This window comes from Lissotriton helveticus, chromosome 2_1, assembly GCF_964261635.1.
Source record: "Lissotriton helveticus chromosome 2_1, aLisHel1.1, whole genome shotgun sequence".
Taxonomy (NCBI): domain Eukaryota; kingdom Metazoa; phylum Chordata; class Amphibia; order Caudata; family Salamandridae; genus Lissotriton; species Lissotriton helveticus.
This window is the reverse complement of record NC_136059.1, coordinates 2,049,234,079-2,049,254,833: the sequence shown is the minus strand read 5'-3', so window position 1 is coordinate 2,049,254,833 and position 20,755 is coordinate 2,049,234,079. Positions and strand designations below refer to the sequence as shown.

Sequence of the window (20,755 nt, the reverse complement as noted above, 5' to 3'; positions counted from 1 at the left end):
AATCCCAGACCATTTTCAATAAGCAGTCTGTGGGGCTCATTCTGAGTGGCAGTAACAAATCCGGGTGGTAATACCGCCCCTGCAATTACCGATACCATGAGTTTACATTTTCTTCTGGTATATATTGGCACCTCATCAGAAAATTCTGTGGTCTGAAAGGGGGCACGGAGTGCGGGTGAGGATGATATAGCAATATCATGTTTCTCCCATTCCGAGCTATCAAACTCTGAGTAGTGTGATTTTTCCTGCACACAATTTCAGTTTGACTAAATATATACTATGAAACCTAATGTCTGTGTACTGTTTTTGCATAAATTGTAATCCTGATTCAGACCAAACTGGATTCTGGACCCATCATAAAGACAGCCTCTCTGTGCTACATTTCTATGTAGCTGTTAACAATTAGGGCCGGCTCTAATCAGTAAGGCTGAGCCAATTACTATATAACAAAAGGAAAATGCCAGTACTGATAATTGATTCACCAAATAAATACCGAATGTAAAGACCACAGTCCAATACATTTGTATGCTACTGAATAGCAATTTATTTGAAAGAGTTTTGTTTGAACACACTTTTTAAATTAATCAAGGGGTTCAAAAAGACAACGCTAAATAGAAGGAAACAATCTAAAGAAAGACACTAAGGTGGAATAAAACACCTCAAGCAAACAATCATTCATAATTTTCACACATCTCACAGTCATACCTCTCGCATTCAAACAATCCAACAAAGATGCCCAACACCCACTGAGGAAAAATGTAAACCAGTGGGGTGAGAACTAAGACTGCTGTATTCTAAGTGACTAATTATAAAATTCACAACAGTACACTTTGATACAGAATTTTCTATAGTGTAGTTCACATCTCAATTAATACAGTTGAAGTGTACAAAAGAGTCAAGATGCACTAATTCCAATTAACACCAAGACCTAGACAGCAGACCACAACAAAGGCCTACGCGTTTCAAATCCTCACGGTTGACAGGATTCTCATCAGGGCCAATAAGCTCTGTGGGGAAGAGAAGAAACAAAATTCTAGTATCAAAGGTCAAAAAACAAGAATCCAACAGGGTACTACAACACCAGGGTACTCAAACCAGCTTACCAAAAGAGTCCTTCAGTCAAAGGTGAAATTCAATCAGTAAAGTTTTTCGCCTGAACAGGTGAAGAAAAGAAAACGAAGAGAAAGAATGTTTGTGTATTTTCAATCAATGAACCATAAGTCTAGACGAGGCAAGGTCGGGCGGAGGTCTTACCTAAAGCAGCGGGCAATGAAGGATATAGGTGTTTATCATTTATGTTGAACGGTATAAATCTTGTCCCGGGACCTGAAAAGCCAGACGTGGCAAAAGTAAGTGCCTGTTTAATCAATGTGTATGGCTGCTCTAACAGTAACAATAACGTAGATCTCTTACCGTAATTGATCCCGTCACTGATGGACAAACGGAGTCTGCAGTTGGAGCGTTGTAAGCGGCGTTGTCCTTAACGGCCGTAAGCTTTACCCTAAGTTGGAAATATGAATGGAAGATTACGATCGTCCCTCCATGGGTAGAAATCAAGACAAAGAACCGATCAAGGGGACGTTTCTAAAGGAAACGCTTACCGGAGTCGGGGAAGCGTCTAGCAGCGGGAGTAAATCTCCATGTTGGATGCAACGCATACAGGAAGGCGAAGGATCACGGGTGAAGTAGTTCCGAGCCTACTCGGAACAGAGAACGGCACGCATGCGCAGACCTTAGCGCAAGTATCATGGGGGATGTGGTCTCCGGTTTCAGTAAATAAATGAGTCTTAAAGCAGACTCGAGGCATCCTAAGATAAATGGGTCCCAGGAAGCTGCAAGGTCGACAGTTGTATTTAACACTACAAAGATCATGGGATTAATGAAGTTAAAGAAAAAACGTGTGGTGGAAACATCGAAATGTGGGTGGTTTAGGCTTAAAGCATGATTGCTTCTGAAGAAATGTAAGGAGAATATTAAAGACTGAAGGGTGCGCGACATTCGCTACAACAATGCTCAATTCTGTAATGACAGAAATAAATTGGCCTAAATACTTAGGTAAAGGACCAATTACAATTTGTAAATCTCAGATAATTCATTGAGTCCTTACACAAGTGCTATTACATTTCTTCAGAAGCAATCATGCTTTAAGCCTAAACCACCCACATTTCGATGTTTCCACCACACGTTTTTTCTTGAACTTCATTAATCCCATGATCTTTGTAGTGTTAAATACAACTGTCAACCTTGCAGGTTCCTGGGACCCATTTATCTTATGATGCCTCGAGTCTGCTTTAAGACTCATTTGTTTACTGAAACCGGAGACCACATCCCCCATGATACTTGCGCTAAGGTCTGCACATGCGTGCCGTTCTCTGTTCCGAGCAGGCTCGGAACTACTTCACCCATGATCCTTCCCATTCCTGTATGCGTTGCATCCAACATGGGGATTTACTCCCGCTGCTAGACGCTTCCCCGACTCCGGTAAGCGTTTCCTTTAGAAACGTCCCCTTGATCGGTTCTTTGTCTTGATTTCTACCCATGGAGGGACGATCGTAATCTTCCATTCATATTTCCAACTTAGGGTAAAGCTTACGGCCGTTAAGGACAGCGCCGCTTACAACGCTCCAACTGCAGACTCCATTTGTCCATCAGTGACGGGATCAATTCCGGTAAGAGATCTACGTTATTGTTACTGTTAGAGCAGCCATACACATTGATTACACAGGCACTTACTTTTGCCACGTCTGGATTTTCAGGTCCCGGGACAAGATTTATACCGTTCAACATAAATGATAAACACCTATATCCTTCATTGCCCGCTGCTTTAGGTAAGACCTCCGCCCGACCTTGCCTCGTCTAGACTTATAGTTCATTGATTGAAAATACATAAACATTCTTTCTCTTCTTTTTCTTTTCTTTTCCTGTTCAGGCGAAAAACTTTACTGATTGAATTTCACCTTTGACTGAAGGACTCTTTTGGTAAGCTGGTTTGAGTACCCTGGTGTTGTAGTACCCTGTTGGATTCTTGTTTTTTGACCTTTGATACTAGACTTTTGTTTCTCCTCTTCCCCACAGAGCTTATTGGCCCTGATGAGAATCCTGTCAACCGTGAGGATTCGAAACGCGTAGGCCTTTGTTGTGGTCTGCTGTCTAGGTCTTGGTGTTAATTGGAATTAGTGCATCTTGACTCTTTTGTACACTTCAACTGTATTAATTGAGATGTGAACTACACTATAGAAAATTCTGTATCAAAGTGTACTGTTGTGAATTTTATAATTAGTCACTTAGAATACAGCAGACTTAGTTCTCACCCCACTGGTTTACATTTTTCCTCAGTGGGTGTTGGGCATCTTTGTTTGATTGTTTGAATGCGAGAGGTATGACTGTGAGATGTGTGAAAATTATGAATGATTGTTTGCTTGAGGTGTTTTATTCCACTTTAGTGTCTTTCTTTAGATTGTTTCCTTCTATTTAGCGTTGTCTTTTTGAACCCCTTGATTAATTTAAAAAGTGTTTTTAAACAAAACTCTTTCAAATAAATTGCTATTCAGTAGCATACAAATGTATTGAACTGTGGTCTTTACATTCGGTATTTATTTGGTGAATCAATTATCAGTACTGACATTTCTATGTAGAGCGCCACATACATGCATAGCTTTTCGAGTGGTGTAGAATTGTGCTTTGAATGCACAGGAACATATATTCCTCGAGGTACATCTGTGGCGTTTTTCATTTCACTTCACTCCAGTCCTCATTTTACCTGCAGTAGCAAAGCGAAAGTTAAACTCGGCCTCACCGGGACAGCAGCCACGCTTCTTTTGGCACATGAATCACTGCATAACCCGGAAGCAGTTGGGGCTGTTGTGCAATCATTTAAGGCAAAGAGAGTGTTCCACTGCCTGCACACGAGAGTAGAAACTCTGGGTCCATGTCGGTTGAACACGTTCTTTACGATAATAGCTTTTTGTATGACTGCTTCAAGGGAATTTTATATCTGAGCCAAATGTACGGAAGTGAAAATATATGCATTAAAAGTGACGCAGAGGCGGCATGCAATCTAGCACTGTGGTTAAAGCCTCGTCCACGTCCAATGCACTCTCTCCACGGTTGTTCCCTTGCAGGCCCGGATTTCCAAATTCCGAGGACGGCACGGTGCACTTACCGTCAGTGCTAGAATTGGAAATATAAAAGAACAGGTTCTCACTGTACCCTAGTGCCGGTTTGCTACTCAGACATGCTAGTACACTCCCATTAAAGTTTTGCAGTCCTGCTGAGAAGTGCTGGTACTCTCCTTTTCAGATTATAGAAGTGGGTGTGCTCAGTACATGAGAGTACTGTTCCTGTTTAAAGCGCTGCGTAGGGTGCATCATAGGCAAGCTGCAGGCAGGTGAGTGTCTTCTCAAACACACAAAAGGTGAATGGAGCAAACGTAGACACTATTTTTTTTCAAATATTGTATTTTAAGTGATATGACCACAGAAGGCCCTTATTTTATATTAAAAACAGAGCTTTGGTCTATATCATTTCCCACCGAGAGGCAATAATTCTCTCCATGTGTTCCCATACCTGGCTTGTCACGCAGTTTGGTGCTTACTTTCCCTCCATGTTAAAGAACAGTAGATGTTTCAGCACCCAGGCTAATGTGCTGCATAGCCTAATACATATAAGGTCCCAAAGGCGAGACCAATTGCATTGCAAATGCTTAATTTTATTGAATCTCCTGCACGAGGAACTCTTGTCCTTCTGTGACATAAGGCTAAGCAGGGCTCGGTGGTGCTTGTCGGGAGTGGACTGTCACATTGACTAGGAGATATTACGCCCATCACTCTTTGTGCTTAAATTGCAATTCACCCTGCTGCAGAAAGCTAAAATAATTATTTTATATGTGTTAGTCTGCAATTCTGCAAATAAACTTGTACATGTCTCTTTCCGGATTTTGTGGGTCAGGCTGCCAACCACTTTGACCCTACGAACATGTCTTACGATCTGCGGAGAAGCAGAATCCTGCACACGATTTGGGTCACAGCAAAGCTTTTTTATAGAACAAGGTCAGATTCCTTGGGCAGTACTCTCTTAGAATACCACCTGCCGACAAACACTACAGGGTAGTGTACCTGATTATCTTTGCAGTAAAGTGAGTAAAATAGTGTTAGGGAGAGTACTGAGAGAAGATCTGGAATACAATTAAATCGCCTGGTTTAATCTGTATTGCCCTGATGATGTAAAATAAATACAATTCCGCAATCTGTGAGAACATGCCCCTTTTTGTGTGGTCATCCACACTTTTTGCTTCATTTTATTGTGGGTGGTAAACTCTGTATGGTGGAACCCAGTGTATGTGCTCTGTCACCTAAAACATGCAGACATTGGTGAATTCCTGATTGGCATATTTAAATCTCCTATAAACTCATAGATTATGGTGTTGAAACTGCTTACTGTGAAGAAGGAGGCTTCACTAAATCCATAAATGCATGCAATAAATTCACAGCCACAACAGGATCGGAAGAACGTCTATTTCCAAATCCAAACAAAGACGGTACAGGTAAGTCGCTTCAAGCAATGAGTGCCGGTTAACTTCCTACTCCAGTCTTATATGCGCCATCAACCACCCCCCAGGACGTTCCCTCACTCAAAGACAAACACTGCAATCGAGAGGCACACCAAGCAGTTGCAAATAGCATGTATTTTCTCCTGCATAAGCGCACCACAACTGGTACCCCACTAGTGCTGGCAGATACCCCTTTTCTTTTTTAAATATCGCAAACACAATAAAATGATCAAGGAAACATACAAGACATCACCGTGCTTGTGCTACACCCAACACACACATGGCATAGAAAGTTAAATGTCATCAGTGGACTGCGGCACTTATCCATCCACTAGTGTGACAAGGAAAACATGCCATTTTAGCCTAACTGCCATTACAGCCTGACTGCTCCAGGTTAAATCTGCAATGCAATCTGGTAAAATAACTCTTTTTGACATGTACAAACTTCCCTTTTAATGTTAGTAAGTCACTCTGTGTTAAGCCTCATAGCTCACAGGGTAGGATGCATGCTATTTAAATGTGGTACATGTAGAAAATGAATGTTATCATTTAGTTGCAGTGCAAAGCCCTCAAAGCTATTTTCACTGTGGCAGCCCCAGCTGTCCTACTTAGAAAACCAGAGTATATATTAAAAAACTAATACTGTATCTCAGGATTGGGCCAACTAGACAAATAATTAAACCACTACTTTTTAAAAGGTTTTTAAAATACGATTCAATGGTGAAGTTGTATTTTTAATAAAGATTATGGAAAATTAACTTTTAGAAAGTTACCCTTTACCTGCCTGAATTGTCAGTAGGCTAATTAGCAGTAGCCTTTGTTAACATCCATCCTGTGCTCAGTCCAGTAGGAGGTGTGAACAAGTTATAACGTTCGTCCCACAAGAGGCTTACCTGAATGGGCCCAGGTGGCTTCTCTAAGCTTACCAAAATAGGCATGGTGGAAGCTGTGACCCTCCTCTTGACACAACAGTATCAAATCATGCATGGCAGGTTTGTCTGAAACATATGCATAAACGTTTTGTGCCCTTCAAAGGGAGCAAACAGGTTCACAGGACAGTTCATGTGTATCCCTTCAGTGGGGTAACAATGGCCACGCAGCCCTGTGGTGCTGGGGGCCACCCAGGCTCCAGGGCACCCCCCCCTCAGCACAGTACTCTGGCCGGGTAGCTCCCAATTGAGTCCAGAGGTGCCCCTTCACGTACCTTGCGAGGGGCCCCCTCAAACTTTGTTACACCAGTGTATCCTCTGTCTGATTGCTGAAGGACCCTGCTTTTGTCCTATCAGACATCTGTTGCTGGGCTTGTTATGGGTACAATGCATGCATCAAACTGGGCATGAACAGTTAGATGTGTAAGTACATTTGGGATTACCATAGGACACTCTCTACTCAATCCCCCATCCTCAGAGCCCAAGTTTAGTGTGGCCAAAGACCTTTGATCATTTTGCATGTGCCCTGACACATTGCATTGAGGGCCTGTTTCAGTAAAACAAACAGAAACTACTGCAAAAGTAGGTCAGGACATGGGAAGCTTTATACGATTGGTCAGAGGGGAACTGGATGTGCCTTAAGGTGTGTCCCCCTCCCACAAGCTGGTGAACCCTTCAAAGCTGGATCCATACCCAGCCTTCCTGATAACACTGCTGGACTTGCAAAAGGTTAACAAATAAACTGAACGTGCTGCACTTGGAATTTGGGGCCTGTGAAGTGTACCTGAGAAGGTTGGACTTCATTTCATTAGAAATCCAAGGACAGAGAGATCTCCAGGAATCATAAGACTGATCCCCCTGGTGACTCAGGAACATATAAAAGCTAAAGAGTACTTTTCGGTGAAGAATCCCAGCTGACCAGTGGCAACTGAACCTGGATTGGACTTTACTGCTGCCCTCTGTCTGACACCCTGAAAGTCTCCCCGAGTTTCTGTGAGCCTTCTGTGTTTTGTTGGGCACCAATAGATGTTTGGAACTTTTTCAAACGTTTTTTCTGCAGTGTCAATGGGATTGACCGTGAAAAGTATCTGATTACCAGTTCCACAGCATCAGATTGAATTTCAGGTTTCATCTGCATGGAGTAGAGGTTTCTTCAGAAAAACAATATAGAAACTTTTCAGATTGGGTCTTACAAATGTTTTTGACTTTCCCTGCTTCAAGCCCCTAGCTAGGCCAATCTATTCGGTGTATCCGACCGGTCTCAAACTGCACCTAGATCCCAGCCTACTACAACAATTGTTTCTAGAAATGTAAGAATTTGGGTTTGATTTGCACTGGGTATATCCTTTTAAGCAGGCATCCAATTCAAGTTATTGGATCAGACTGGACAAAAAAAATTACTGTTGTCGTTCAAAGTTATCCATGTAAGAGCATCGGTAACCACCTGGCTTGCTCTTTTCATTACTATTGTTTAAATTGGTTTCAACGTCTTTCTCTAGAAACAGTATCTTCTTAGGAGTGCCCCCTGACTCAACCAGAAAATATTAAGTGTTACTTTCGGCCTATAAAAGAAGTCACATTCTTCAAACAACACACTAGAAACTCTGTCAGCCATTGTTTTTTCTCTTAACCGAAAGCAGGGGAATCAAAGAATACCGCCTCATTTATTGATTTCTTAATGACCTCCTTCAAATCGTGAAGTCTATAATTCCCACCAAACAAGACCCTGAGATTGCCAAACCACCTTTTCAGCTGGTCAGAATCCTGAATAGCAGGTGCTGTACAAAGGGTAGGCTATTTTTATGTCTTACTGCAACAAAATGGCTGCCAATACTTGGTGCATCTAACGTTCCAGACTTGTTATCGTTACCAGCCATGTGGAGAGTCTCTCTCTTCAGACAGCGACATCTTCCTGCTAGGGCTCACACCGTTTTCCATGCCCCAAAATCAGTAGGTACAACGCTTACGTAGCACCATTATAAAATGAGCCTTCCCACAAAACTGCCCTCTGCTGCATTTGCTCACCAAGAGATCGCCATTGCAACTCTGTTTGGAGAACTGAAGACCCAATCGCGTACGTCCTCCCAGGTCCTGTTATCTCTGTGTACAGTTGTTTGCACTATAAAAATATCCCATTACCTAATCTCCCGATTCACAACATGTTTTTCAGTGTTATATAGGGTACACATGTAGCTTCTCTGCACCCATAGAGCACCAAGAATTGTGAATTTGAGGTGGTACTAATACATCAGCCCTTCCTTATTTACACACACGGCAGATGCGGAGAAATGTGGCCTCGGGTGTTTTTTTTTATTGTGGGAAGCTGGGCGCAGGTGTGTTAGAAAGTGAAAACCATACTGAATTTCCTTTTTGTGGACATGTGACACAGGTACACAACTCAGTCTATGCCCTACATCTTTGCCGGTTCCCGAGAGTTTGTGACCACACGATTCCTTTGACCCTTTGACCTCCAGTACAAATTAAAACTCACAGCAATGACTTATTTCTTTTTATTGGGGGATAGTTTGGGTAAGTTTCCATCACATTGGTAAAGCTGTTGCTCTGTAGGGTCCGAGTGCATAGTTTGATCAGGGTCGGAGTGGGGAGAAAAATGTAGGGGAACTGTGGGCAGAGAATCAGAGGGCGGGAGTAACCCGAGGACTGGGTCAGTCGGCAGAGTCAGAGGTATGGCCAGAAAGAGCAAAACATTCAACATTTTAGTATTTGTTTGGCAGTTCACTGACCAGTTGCAACCTATTAAGTTGTTTAATTCAACCAATGGATACACATGTTTTTTTAAGGGTTAATATGAGTTATTGACATTAAAATACATTCACAAAGTGGGATATGTGTCCAACCACAGAATGTCCCAACTACGCTTACAAGTGTAATCACATGCCATTTGTCTCTGAGCCATGCAGTTTCTGTCATTAGCACTTCTCCGTTTTTCCACAAGATTAGTTCAAACATGAATGGCAAAATATCCTACTTTGCAAATGTTTCCCACATAATTATGACTCTTGACATATTTGTAACATAATACATCATCTAATGCATAATATGGCGATTTTAACGGAAAAAATGTGTATAGCTCCACCGGATCAAAATGTACTAAAAATGTGCCTTGTGTTGCTGCGTAGTGCAGGACCCTTGCAAAGGTAGACTGGTCACCTTTCCCACTGCTGTATTTGTATGTTACACTGGTACTTATGAGGCAAAATCTTTGTAGAGACTATTAGTATGTATAAACATTTCAAAATAATAAAGATTCAGAATATGTATCGTATTACTTGCAGTCTTTTTTTTGCTGCATAATTTAGTCAACAACTCCATTGCTGCATAATTTCAGTGACCCTAAAGCAGGCAGCATATGTTAAAAGTAATTATGCATGAAGCAGAGATACTCTGAAGTTTGCAAGCTTAGTTTGTTGTACATGCACATTCTGTATTTCCGATCCCTGGTGAGTTTCACTACCACAGCTGAAACAATGCCAATGGAGGTACCAATAGGTAAGACACACTGGCCTCAAGGATCCTGTGACCTCAGAGTCACTGTTGCTCTAAGGTGTGCTGCTACGTAGGCGTGCCCGCAAGACTGGAGGTGAACAACGGATTATGGTGGACAGGTCTTCAAGGTTAACTCACACTTGCCACTGCTAGGGTTCACCTACTGGTGCTAAGACACCAGGGCTTCGAAAGTCTAGTAGGGCCTTCTAAGGTCTAGCATGGGAATGTGCTCCATCAGGAGAGAGGTCTGGTGCACTGGTCATGAAGTCTGAACTTAGTTCCCTAGTTTCACATTTGGCTGCTCTAACCATAGTGGCACATCCTCTCCTCCACTGAACACCATATTCCCCCTCTGTTAGCGACTCGCGCTGCCTTCGGCTACAACGCAATTGTGCCCCGCTATAAACATAATTATGCACTAGACAAAAGTAATATACTGTCTGAAAACAAAAGTAAAACATTCAGGAACAAGTAAACACTTATAGGGAATGCAAGGTTAAGTAAAGCATGTGAAATGTAAGCAGGAACAACATTGTTACCTTAACTCTTTTACCCTCATTATTAAAAAAACAATAAGTATTTTTTTCATGAAATGTTAAGAACATGACTACAGGTCCCAGAAGGGATCCGTTTCAATGTCCATTGCTTATATCTTTACAAAAGGTACACAGGATGGTTTAAAAAGACCACATCACAGCGGTACACATTTCATAAACTAAAATAAGGAACACAGCTAATAATGATCACATTCAATATTTTTCATTCTATGCATCAACCAGGTATTTCATTTTGAACCCTTTTTTTCACTCCGTCCCGAGGCTGTACTGTGGAATAGAAAAATTTCAGAAAAAAACCATATTTCCAGCAAAAGTGTTTCTTCTTTTATGGATGCATTTCCCAGGGTTACGAAGAACAGAAAGGAGAGGAAAGGGTAAGAGCCGTTTCTTGAAGTCACGGTTTTCAGCAAGTGTGGAGAAGTGAGACAGAGAAAGAAAGAGAGAGAAGAAGAGGAAGAAAAAAGAGAGGGGGCAGCTGACAGGGGCAGAGCAGGAGAAGTGGTCCCTGTCCTTGCCTTTTCTGGGCAAGAAGGAAAGACAGAGTCCATTTCCTTCTCTTCTGACCCCGCCCATCCCTGAATGGCCACAAGCGACCGAGCCTTGGGCTATTCCTGCCACCCTGAGACGCATTTTTAAAATAAATAAGGGAATGGGTTCTATTAAATAAAAAAAAAGATGGGGCACGCCGTGCACTGCCGATCCCGCTCACTTCAACCACTGAGTACTAGAAAGATTTCCCTTCCCTTTCCTTGTGTTGTTGTGCAGCTTTCAGTTAGCATCATTGTTTGCTTCTTTGGTGATACTTGACTAGAATGGTAGAAAATGCAAATACTTCAGACGTTGAAAATAATTCTAAGAACAGTTAATCTCTTTCAGAAGGAGATGTTTTTTAGTCAACAAGTCTTGGCGGAATGTGTGACCTTTCTCTAAAATAATTTAAAGTGGTGTGTAGTTAGCAATAAGTTTGGGTGATTTAAGAAACGCACACAACTCCTTAAGTATGCAATCAGAAATAAAAACTGAGCCAGAATTCTGCAGACTCGAATACGTTTTCATACGTATCGACCAACTAAAGCACCCAGAGAATGATTCAACAGCTGTTTTTCATCGCACCTATATTATTTCTGAAATTTGCTTTAAAGACGTGGTTCAGCTATGTTTTGGCCGCGTGGTGCACTGAGAACATGGGGCAGATTTACAAGCACTCGGCGCCATCAGTACGTTGCTTTTCGTGACGTACTGGTGGTGCAAAGGGCTCCTCCATATTTACAAGGACAGGAAAAGCCACCCTGCGTGACTTTTCCTCTCCTTGTAAATACGGCCCCTTCACATGCAGCGGTTTGCGTTGAAGGGGTGTTCCATGGGTGTTTCTGTGGGTGTTCCCACACAACACCCATGGAACATGACACATCTCCAGATTTATGAGAAATCCTAAATCTGCAGATGCGTCTGAATGCTACACCACCCTAGCGGTGGCGTACGGAGGCGCAACGAGGAGAACATTTTCATTTCTCCTCGTTTTTAGGTCTGTGCTGCTCTGCGAGACATTTAGTAGTGGGCTTTGAAAAGTCCTACCACATGCTTTTTGCTGGCATGGAGCGAGTGGTTACGTGCACATGCACGAGCGGAGGAGCCATCACGCGCGCAACACTCGCGTCTTTTTTTGCCTTTAGCGGGCACGTGCACACATCTCCCACTTCTCCCTCCCCCCCCACATATCGCATCTAGCGTCCGCTCGCGCGCACTGCCAGGGCTTGTTTCACATTCTGATTGGGAGCACATAATTTAGCGTTACGTTACTGGAGAGAAGAAATCAAAGAGAAACTTTCAATGATAGACTTTGCTTTTACAACTAAAAAACAGACAGAGTTTTGGCTTGCTGCCATAAGTAGCAGGAAGGACATTCACCACCCCACCTAACATTCCCCTATCTGACCCACCCCTAGTCGAGAACTTCAAGGACACTTGCTGTGGAAAGTTTCACTGGACACATTGAGCATTATAAGGGATCCTGATCGGCTCCCGTATTTGCACGTGACATGGAGGAATCGGGGCACTCCTAGTGCGGGCTCTAGGGGCTGCTCCCTGGTCAGACTGGGCCCGACCCTCGTCCAGCCGGGAACACGTTCCACTGGTACCGCCTGTGCAGGGGCCTGGCACCTGCCGCTCGCTCCCGGGGTGAATGCAGCCCTCACTGCCTCCCGAGAGCCATTATACGCTCTCCCTCGGGTTAGGGAATTATTTGGACACTCATTACCCATGCTTGACTTACTCAGTAAGTAGGAGGCCTAACTTTTCTTAAACCCTCAGTGGCCATTTCACAACGGGACGCCATATTCCTGGTAACTGTGGTGCACTGACTGAGGTTCTGTAATTTTCGAGTCTGACTCCATTTTGTTCTGTGCCACCATTTTGTGTTGCCCTCACGTAGGCCTGTAAAGGTAACCTGGCACACAAAGTGGCCTGGCCTTCTTAGTTCATGTATACATTAACTAAGTTTTCTTTTTGACTCTGAAATGAACTGTAAGAAACTGACCTCTTCACCTGAAACTGACCTCGCAAAGCCAATTTCCCTGATCGATCTTTTATCTGAGATTGCCAATCAATGTTCAGGACATCGTTAACTTTTTAGTTTCCTTGCACGTGCTTTATCTTGTTCAGCATCTGTTACTGTTTCTTTTTTTATGTTTCTTCATTACATGGGTTATGCTTTCAATTATAGGTTTGTCTGGCTTGTGGAGAATGAATTTGGGACATTCCTAATTAACTTTTGGGTTGGGATACTGTAAATTGAGTTTTTTCTATGTGATACTTTGTTTGAAAATGTATCTTATTGGCTAGAATTGTGTGCAGGGGGTGTACATTTATAATGTGAATATTGGGTATAAAAGGAGACGTCTCGCCTTAGTAAAATGAGCAGTCTCCTGAGAATTTACACCGTGATGTATTTCTAGGATCACTGTTACTAGCTGCAGCTAATAAACTTGGTCTCTGACGCCATCTAGAAGTATTCCGTGTCTTTGAATACCAAGACAGGTGAACTCGAAGATCTTAGGCATGCCCCTGACGCCGCTGGGTTAAATCCCGGTTCTTCAGCTGGCGCCCAACGTGGGGCGACTTCAGCGGTACTGGTCCAAGCCCGAAGATTGTGAGGAGCCCCGTGAGGAAATTCTGGAGGACAGCCGCCACTTCATTGACCCCTGCATGTCGACGTGGACCGAAGGTTTTTTCTGCGAGGCTTCCCCTTTCCGACTGCTGCGAAGGACTGCTGCCCTGACTGTCGCCCTGTCTTGGACCCTCTTGTGATGATTTGTAAGGCGAGACGTTAGACGGTCTTCTGGTGGCGTGACAGACATTTTGGTTAAGTATAAGTGGGTTGCTCCCACGACTTTGTTTTGTTTCTTGGTTTTGATTCGGCCATTGCAATAGTCGAAGCCGAGGGGTTCGTATATTTACGAGTGTATCATTTTTGGTAACCCCTTGAAGTTTGAAGCAAGACTAGCGAGCTCAAGATGCCTGGTTTTGGCAAAATTAGGAAATGGTTTTGTTGTAATAAGGATTCCCGATTGGAGGACTCGTGTCCGATACCTCCGGTTGGAACTCCAACCTATGAGCTCTATTCAAGGCGTGGTGTGGGTCCCATTACCTGTAATGAAGTATGGGTCTGTTATACAAGGAAAGATGGTGTTTTACGATGGCCCCAACATGGTAGTTTTGAATCGGATGTTTTAGATAACCTAGAAGTTGCGCTATTTAAGAAAAAAGCCCGGCCGGCGATGTTTGACTCTTTCCGCCTTTGGCGTAAGGAAGCCAAACAGCGAGAAATTAAGCAAGCTAAGAGAGATAGAAGGAAAGGAATATGTCGTTAATGCAAGCTGCTAGGCAGTTTAAGGAAGATGAAGAAGATTGTGCGATTGAAGTGTTAGATAGACAACATTGCATGGCCATTGACAAATGTTACCCGGCTTTGCCATCTCCCCTTTCAAATGTGACTGAAGACCCTGAAAAGGATCCTTTGATGTCACATTTACTGAGATTACCACCCCCTAATGTGCAGGGTGCTACTGCACCTCCGTTACCTCCAGTTGTTGCACCCCTTGTTGTCGTTCAACCCCCTGTTGTTGTTCCGCCACCTGTTGCTTCACAGATGGTTCTTCCTTCCGCGGCGCAGCCCCCTCCAGGACCGCCAGCTTTGTCACCAGCCTTGCCTCAAACTCCTTTGCCTTACACTCCTTTATCTTCGACTTCTCTTATTTCTGTCCCTACGTCTCTCTTGCCTCAAAATACTTTGTCTCCTGTCCTCATGTCAACTTCTTCTCCTTCTGCTCGGCAACGAATGACTGAGATTGTCACTAGTCTTTTGTCTCCTCTCTTTGGGTCACTAAATATGACCCCTGTTTCTGAACGTAAGCAGAGACGTAGTCAGCTTCCTGGTCCCGAAGAGCGGGCAGTGTTAGATCTCCTTGCTCGTAGATGGGTTTCGAATGTCTCCAAGTACGATCCACAAGTGGTTATGGATATCTTCCTACAGTGGGAGGCACCAAAACAAAGGTATGTTTTTGATGTCATGTGTACCTTCCTTCGTCAGGAGTGGGAAGATAATGAGTTGGGTTCAATTCCATTGGAATTGATTAATGTTCAGTCTGAATTTGCTAAAGGAGCGATAGTGGGTTCTGATGTTGAGGAAGCGGTGGAGACACTACTCACTTTTAGGTCTAGACTTCCACCTCAGTTATTGTTCGAACCTGACCCTTCAGTTAGGAGAAAAGTGAAGCAGTATCCTATGAGAGAGGTTCTCCCTGTATGGAGAGAAGAAGTTTTGGTTGATGCCGCTCATGGTATTGCAGCTGCACCGGCTCATTTTCAGCCAGTGTGGGTGCATGTCCCTTGGAAGAGAGCTGAGGTCCTAGCTCTTAAGCAGACCTGGCCTGACCCCCGTAAAAATCCTGCTGGTTATTACAAGGAGTTGTCTCAGACAGTTGATGCATGTGTTATGAATTTAGCTGACATAGATATGTTGATGGGTAATGTAGTTTCTCAACCCTTGTGGGCGAAGATCCGTCATGAGGATCACACGCCAGAGTTAGGCGATACATGGGTTAATATTACTGCTCCAGATGGTCGGCAGGTAGGAGGTGCCAAACCTGAACCCTTAGTTGCAGGACTACCTGGTAATTTTATGAAAACTATGAAGCCTCCTTTGCGGGTGAATTGGGACAAGTTAGCAGCATGCAAACAAAAGGAAGATGAGAGTGTGTCTGCTTTCTTCAATAGGTTTGAGGAAACATTCATTGATCATAGTGGTCAGGACATGAGTACAGAAGGTGGTCAGAGGTTGTTTGTACATAGGTTTGTTTTTAATTTACTTCCTGAACTTTCTAATAAGTTAAAGGACTCTGGGAGTTCATGGGCTGTTTCTTCTTCAGCCCAGATATTGGCTACTGCACAATACTATGAGAATAGAGATAAAGATGAGAAGGATAAAGTAGAGAAGAAGACTAGAGAATTAAAAACGAAAGTTCTTCTGCAGCAGGCTTATCCGCCTCGCCCTAATCAGCATCAGTTTCAGCAACCCCCACAGTTTCAGAAACTGTTGCAGAAGCCTGAGTCTTTTGCTTCGCGACTCCCGCTAGGCCCTAATCAGTGTGCTTATTGTAAAGAGAAGGGTCACTTCAAGAATAGTTGCCCGATCTTGCTACAGCATGTGAATGGTATGTCTGGTCTGAGAGGTCGTGGTGGTTACCAACAAGTACCTAGGGGTAGGAGACGTGGTACGTTTCCCCAGAATGAACGTTCCTTTTCCCCTCAGAATTCTATAAATTATTTTGACCAACAGAATGTTCCGACCGTTCAGTCCGCTCAGTACTACACTGATGATTATTATGTTGGAAGTGAGAGTGCTGGTTTTAATGATAGTTAGGACAGCCATGGACAAAGGGAGGGAGTAGTGTCAGTTCTAGTAGACCAGAGTGGACCTTATGATGAAGTGATTACATCAGGTGTGGCAGAGCCTTTTCTTTTGGATACTGGTGCAGCAAAGAGTTCTATCATGCACTCTAAACTCCCGGGCGCACCCTTGTCTGGCTTGACTAATGTTTCGGTAGGATTTTCTGGCGCCCCAGTTTGTAACCCGGTTTCTTGTCCTTTGCCCCTTTCTATTGGTCCTTGTGAATTGGAGGCTCCCCTTATTCTAACGACTGGCTGTGGCGAGAATTTGTTGGGTTTGGACTTATTGAAAAGATTGCATGCGACATTACATTGCTCTCCTTTGGGAGTACATCTTACAGTGGGTAAGAAAGTGATTTCCCCAATGTATCTGTGTAAGGATCACCTTCCACTGGAACTGCGTTCTCTCCCTGATACACTTTGGGCTACAGGTCCTAATGATGTTGGTCTCTTGCAGATTCCACCTTACGTTGTTACCCTTAAGTTGAATGCTAAATTACCTCGCATTTCTCAGTACAAAATTTCCAGTGATGGCGAAAGAGCTCTTTTAGCGATCATCTATGATTTAGCTGAGAAAGGTGTGGTTGAAGAAACAAGAGTCAATGTGTGTAATAGTCCTGTTCTGCCTGTCCTTAAGCGTACTGACTCTTCTCAGCCACCTGTGTATCGGTTTGTGATTGACCTTCGAGAGGTCAATAAGATTGTTGTGCCACAGTTTCCTGTTGTCCCAGACATTACTGCTTTATTGACTATGATCCCTGCCTCAGCTGCTTGGTTTTCTGTTATTGATCTGAAGAACGCTTTCTTCAGTATTCCGATTGCTGAGGAAAGTAGGGATATTTTTGGCTTCTCTTTAGGAGGCCGCAGTTTCCGGTTTAAACGCGCTCCTCAAGGTTATTGTGAGATTCCCTCCATTTATAGTCAGGCTTTGAAAACTCAGCTTGATACTTTTCCATTGCCTTCTGGTGCTACTCTTATCCAGTATGTTGATGATCTGTTGGTTGCTGCTGATGATGAAGAGATTTGTAAAGAGGTTACTCTTTCTTAGTTGCGACACCTGTCTGACCTTCATCATAAAGTGTCACCTTCGAAGTTGCAGTATTGCCGACAAGAAGTGACCTACTTAGGTCATCTCTTGTCGACGGAGGGAAGACGATTGACCCCAGAACGTTTTCAAGCGATTGCCCAAATGACTGTGCCATGCACACAGAGAGAGGTGCGTGCCTTCTTAGGTATCACCTCGTATTGTAGACAGTGGATTCCTAATTTTTCTTTGTTAGCGAAACCTTTGTTGGCACTTACTCTTAAGGACACACCACACCCTCTTCCTTGGTCTGACGAATGTCAGAAGAGTTTTTCTGAATTGCGTGATGCATTGTGTTCTGCTCCGGTGTTGGGTACCCCCGACTATAGTAAACCTTTTACACTTTATGTACACGAGAGAGAAGGTTGTGCGTTGTCAGTGTTGACGCAACAATTTGGAGACAAGCAGCGCCCATGTGCGTATTTTTTAGCCACTTTAGATCCTGTAGCTAGGGCATTGCCTAGTTGTCTAAGAGCTACAGCGGCAGCAGCTGTTTCTATTCGACAGTCTGCTGGTTTGGTATTGGATAATACATTGATTGTGATGGTTCCACATGCAGTGGATACCCTATTGAACACAACAAAGACTCAACATCTTACCAGTGCACGTTTGTCAGGGTATGAGTTGACGCTTTTGGCTAGTCATGTGCACATCAAGCAGTGCAACACATTGAATCCAGCTACATTGTTGCCAATTTTTGAAGAGACAGATGCTCAGGAACAGCATGACTGTTTTCTCTGGACAGAGGAGGAAACGAAGGGTAGAGTTGATCTGAAAGATACTTCTCTTTCGAATCCTGATGGTAACCTATGGGTGGATGGTTCGTGCTTTAAGCTTCCGAATGGAGAGAGGACTGCAGCATATGCTGTCACAACTTTGTATACGATTGTTGAAACAGCACGTATTGCACAGAGTTCAGCACAGGCAGCGGAGTTGATAGCATTGACTAGAGCGTGTGTGTTGTCAAAAGGAAAGAGAGTGAATGTTTTTACTGATAGCCAATATGCATTTGGCGTGGCTCACAGTTTTGGTCGTTTGTGGAAAGAGAGAGGATTTCTTACTTCCCATGGTACGAAAATTCAGCATGGACAATTAGTGAGTGAACTTCTTGAATCACTTACTTTGCCGAACCAAATTGAGATAGTAAAGTGTAGTGCGCATAAGAAGGTTACGGATGGTGTGGGTCAAGGGAATGCGTTTGCAGATGAAGTAGCGAGAGAAACAGCGAAAGATGTGACGAGTCGGATGTATGTTGCAGGTCCTGCCAGATGGGTTGTGGAAGGAGGAATGTGTAAAGATACAACAGAGAGTGTGAAGATGATTCAGGCGGAAGCTACTGAGAAAGAATTGAGTATGTGGAGAGAGAGTACGGGAATGTTGGATTCAACGGGCTGTTGGGTTGCGTTGTCAGAGCACCGGCGATGGTTGTTTCCGGATGCATATGTGCTCCCGTTGGTTACTATGGCTCATGGGCTGGCTCATATTAGTTCAAAAGGGATATGTAAGTTGTTGGCTCTAGTATGGCAGAATGGCGGAATTCCTAAGTGTGCTGAGAATTTGGTTAAACACTGCATGATTTGCTTGATGCATAATCCTGGAAAGGGAACCCCAACTCCAGCGGGTCATTTTGCTCCTCCAACGTATCCGTTCGAGGTGCTGCAGATAGACTACATTCATATGGAAAGATGCAATAACTTGAAGGAGGTCCTTGTGGTTGTTTGTGCCTTTTCCAGATGGATAGAGGCCTACCCCCTAAAGGATAATACTGCCTTGTCTACAGCCAAGGTTTTGCTCAAAGAATTTTTTCCCAGATATGGCTTGGCGAGGATGGTATGGAGTGATAATGGAAGTGAATTTGTGGGTCAGATTATGAAGAAAGTATGTGCGGGTCTGGGTATTAAATATGAACAAAACAAGGACCCCCTGGGTAGTGACTCCAACAGACTCCTAGGGCAGGGTAAACAACTGTATGCAATAAAATCCTAGGCAATCTTAACAATAGATAAACAAGTAAATAAACCCAAGTGCAAAAGGAACAGTCAAGGAAAAGATAAAATTATTTATAAAAAACACATATGTTTTTAATACACATAATAAAAATCACATAGATAACTGAAAATAATCAGACTATATGACAATTCAATATTAAAATATATGCAATTAAACATATAATGACACAATATACAACATTTTATTTAAAAAAGACACCATTGATTTCTACAAGGTGTCCCCAAACGGAGTGAAGATAAAGTACGCGACGCGCGTTTCGGCGAAAACGCCTTCTTCAGGAGCCACAAGTTACAATCTGAAATTACAAAGGGAAACAGGAAGAACACATAGTTGGTATCTTTGTATAGATGACAGGTAGACGATGTGCCTGTTATATTAGGATGTCGTATCCTTGCTGGAATGGATAGATAAACGGTTCAGTGGTTGAGATGAATAGCATAAAACTCGAGAGCAAAGTCAGAACATGAACTGCCGTTTATTGATGTCATAAAAGGAGAGTGACGTGTAGACGATCAACGTGATGTTTTTGTATACCACAGGATAAAGATAGCTGATGTAGAAAATAACTCCATTTTTGATCGACGGCACGCCGCTTCGCAACAACCTCGTGAGCCTTATCCGGCTTTAGTTATTTTCTACATCAGCTATCTTTATCCTGTGGTATACAAAAACATCACGTTGATCGTCTACACGTCACTCTCCTTTTATGACATCAATAAACGGCAGTTCATGTTCTGACTTTGCTCAGGTACATTATTTTTAGCATATCTTTGACGTGGGGAATTTGTATGAAAACAAGCCTCCATTATTATCCATCGGGACTCTAGCACAACGAATCAAGCTTATAGCTGGGACACAGCAAGTCAATATCTACCAGCTGCGCTCTCGAGTTTTATGCTATTCATCTCAACCACTGAACCGTTTATCTATCCATTCCAGCAACGGGTCTGGGAATTAAACAGAAATGTCATGCTGCAAATCACCCCCAGTCAGCAGGCCTGGTCGAGTGCTATAATGGCACTCTGAAGCTGAAGTTAGCCAAGGTGCAAGCGAGCTCATGGTCTTACGATGCCTTACCATTGGCACTTTTGTCCACAAGAACGACAGTACATTCTCGCGTGGGACTTAGCCCATACAAGATTGTTTTTGGACGCCCGGAGAATGTCTGGGGTGT

The 20,755-nt window shown here is 43.3% G+C and overlaps 2 long non-coding RNA genes across 2 annotated transcripts; one reads left to right on the top strand and one right to left on the bottom strand.

Annotated features, from left to right (window-relative positions):
* Positions 1-516: 516 nt before the first annotated feature.
* LOC144820004 (uncharacterized) lies at positions 517-1,674 on the bottom strand. The gene is made up of 5 exons (XR_013607666.1): positions 1,602-1,674; positions 1,414-1,501; positions 1,255-1,326; positions 1,104-1,153; positions 517-1,007 (listed from the first exon to the last, which is right to left on the bottom strand). It is a non-coding gene; the product is annotated as an uncharacterized LOC144820004 (long non-coding RNA).
* A 597-nt stretch (positions 1,675-2,271) lies between these two features.
* Positions 2,272-2,829, top strand: LOC144820003 (uncharacterized). Its single transcript, XR_013607665.1, has 3 exons — positions 2,272-2,481; positions 2,582-2,669; positions 2,757-2,829. It is a non-coding gene; the product is annotated as an uncharacterized LOC144820003 (long non-coding RNA).
* Positions 2,830-20,755: the final 17,926 nt, after the last annotated feature.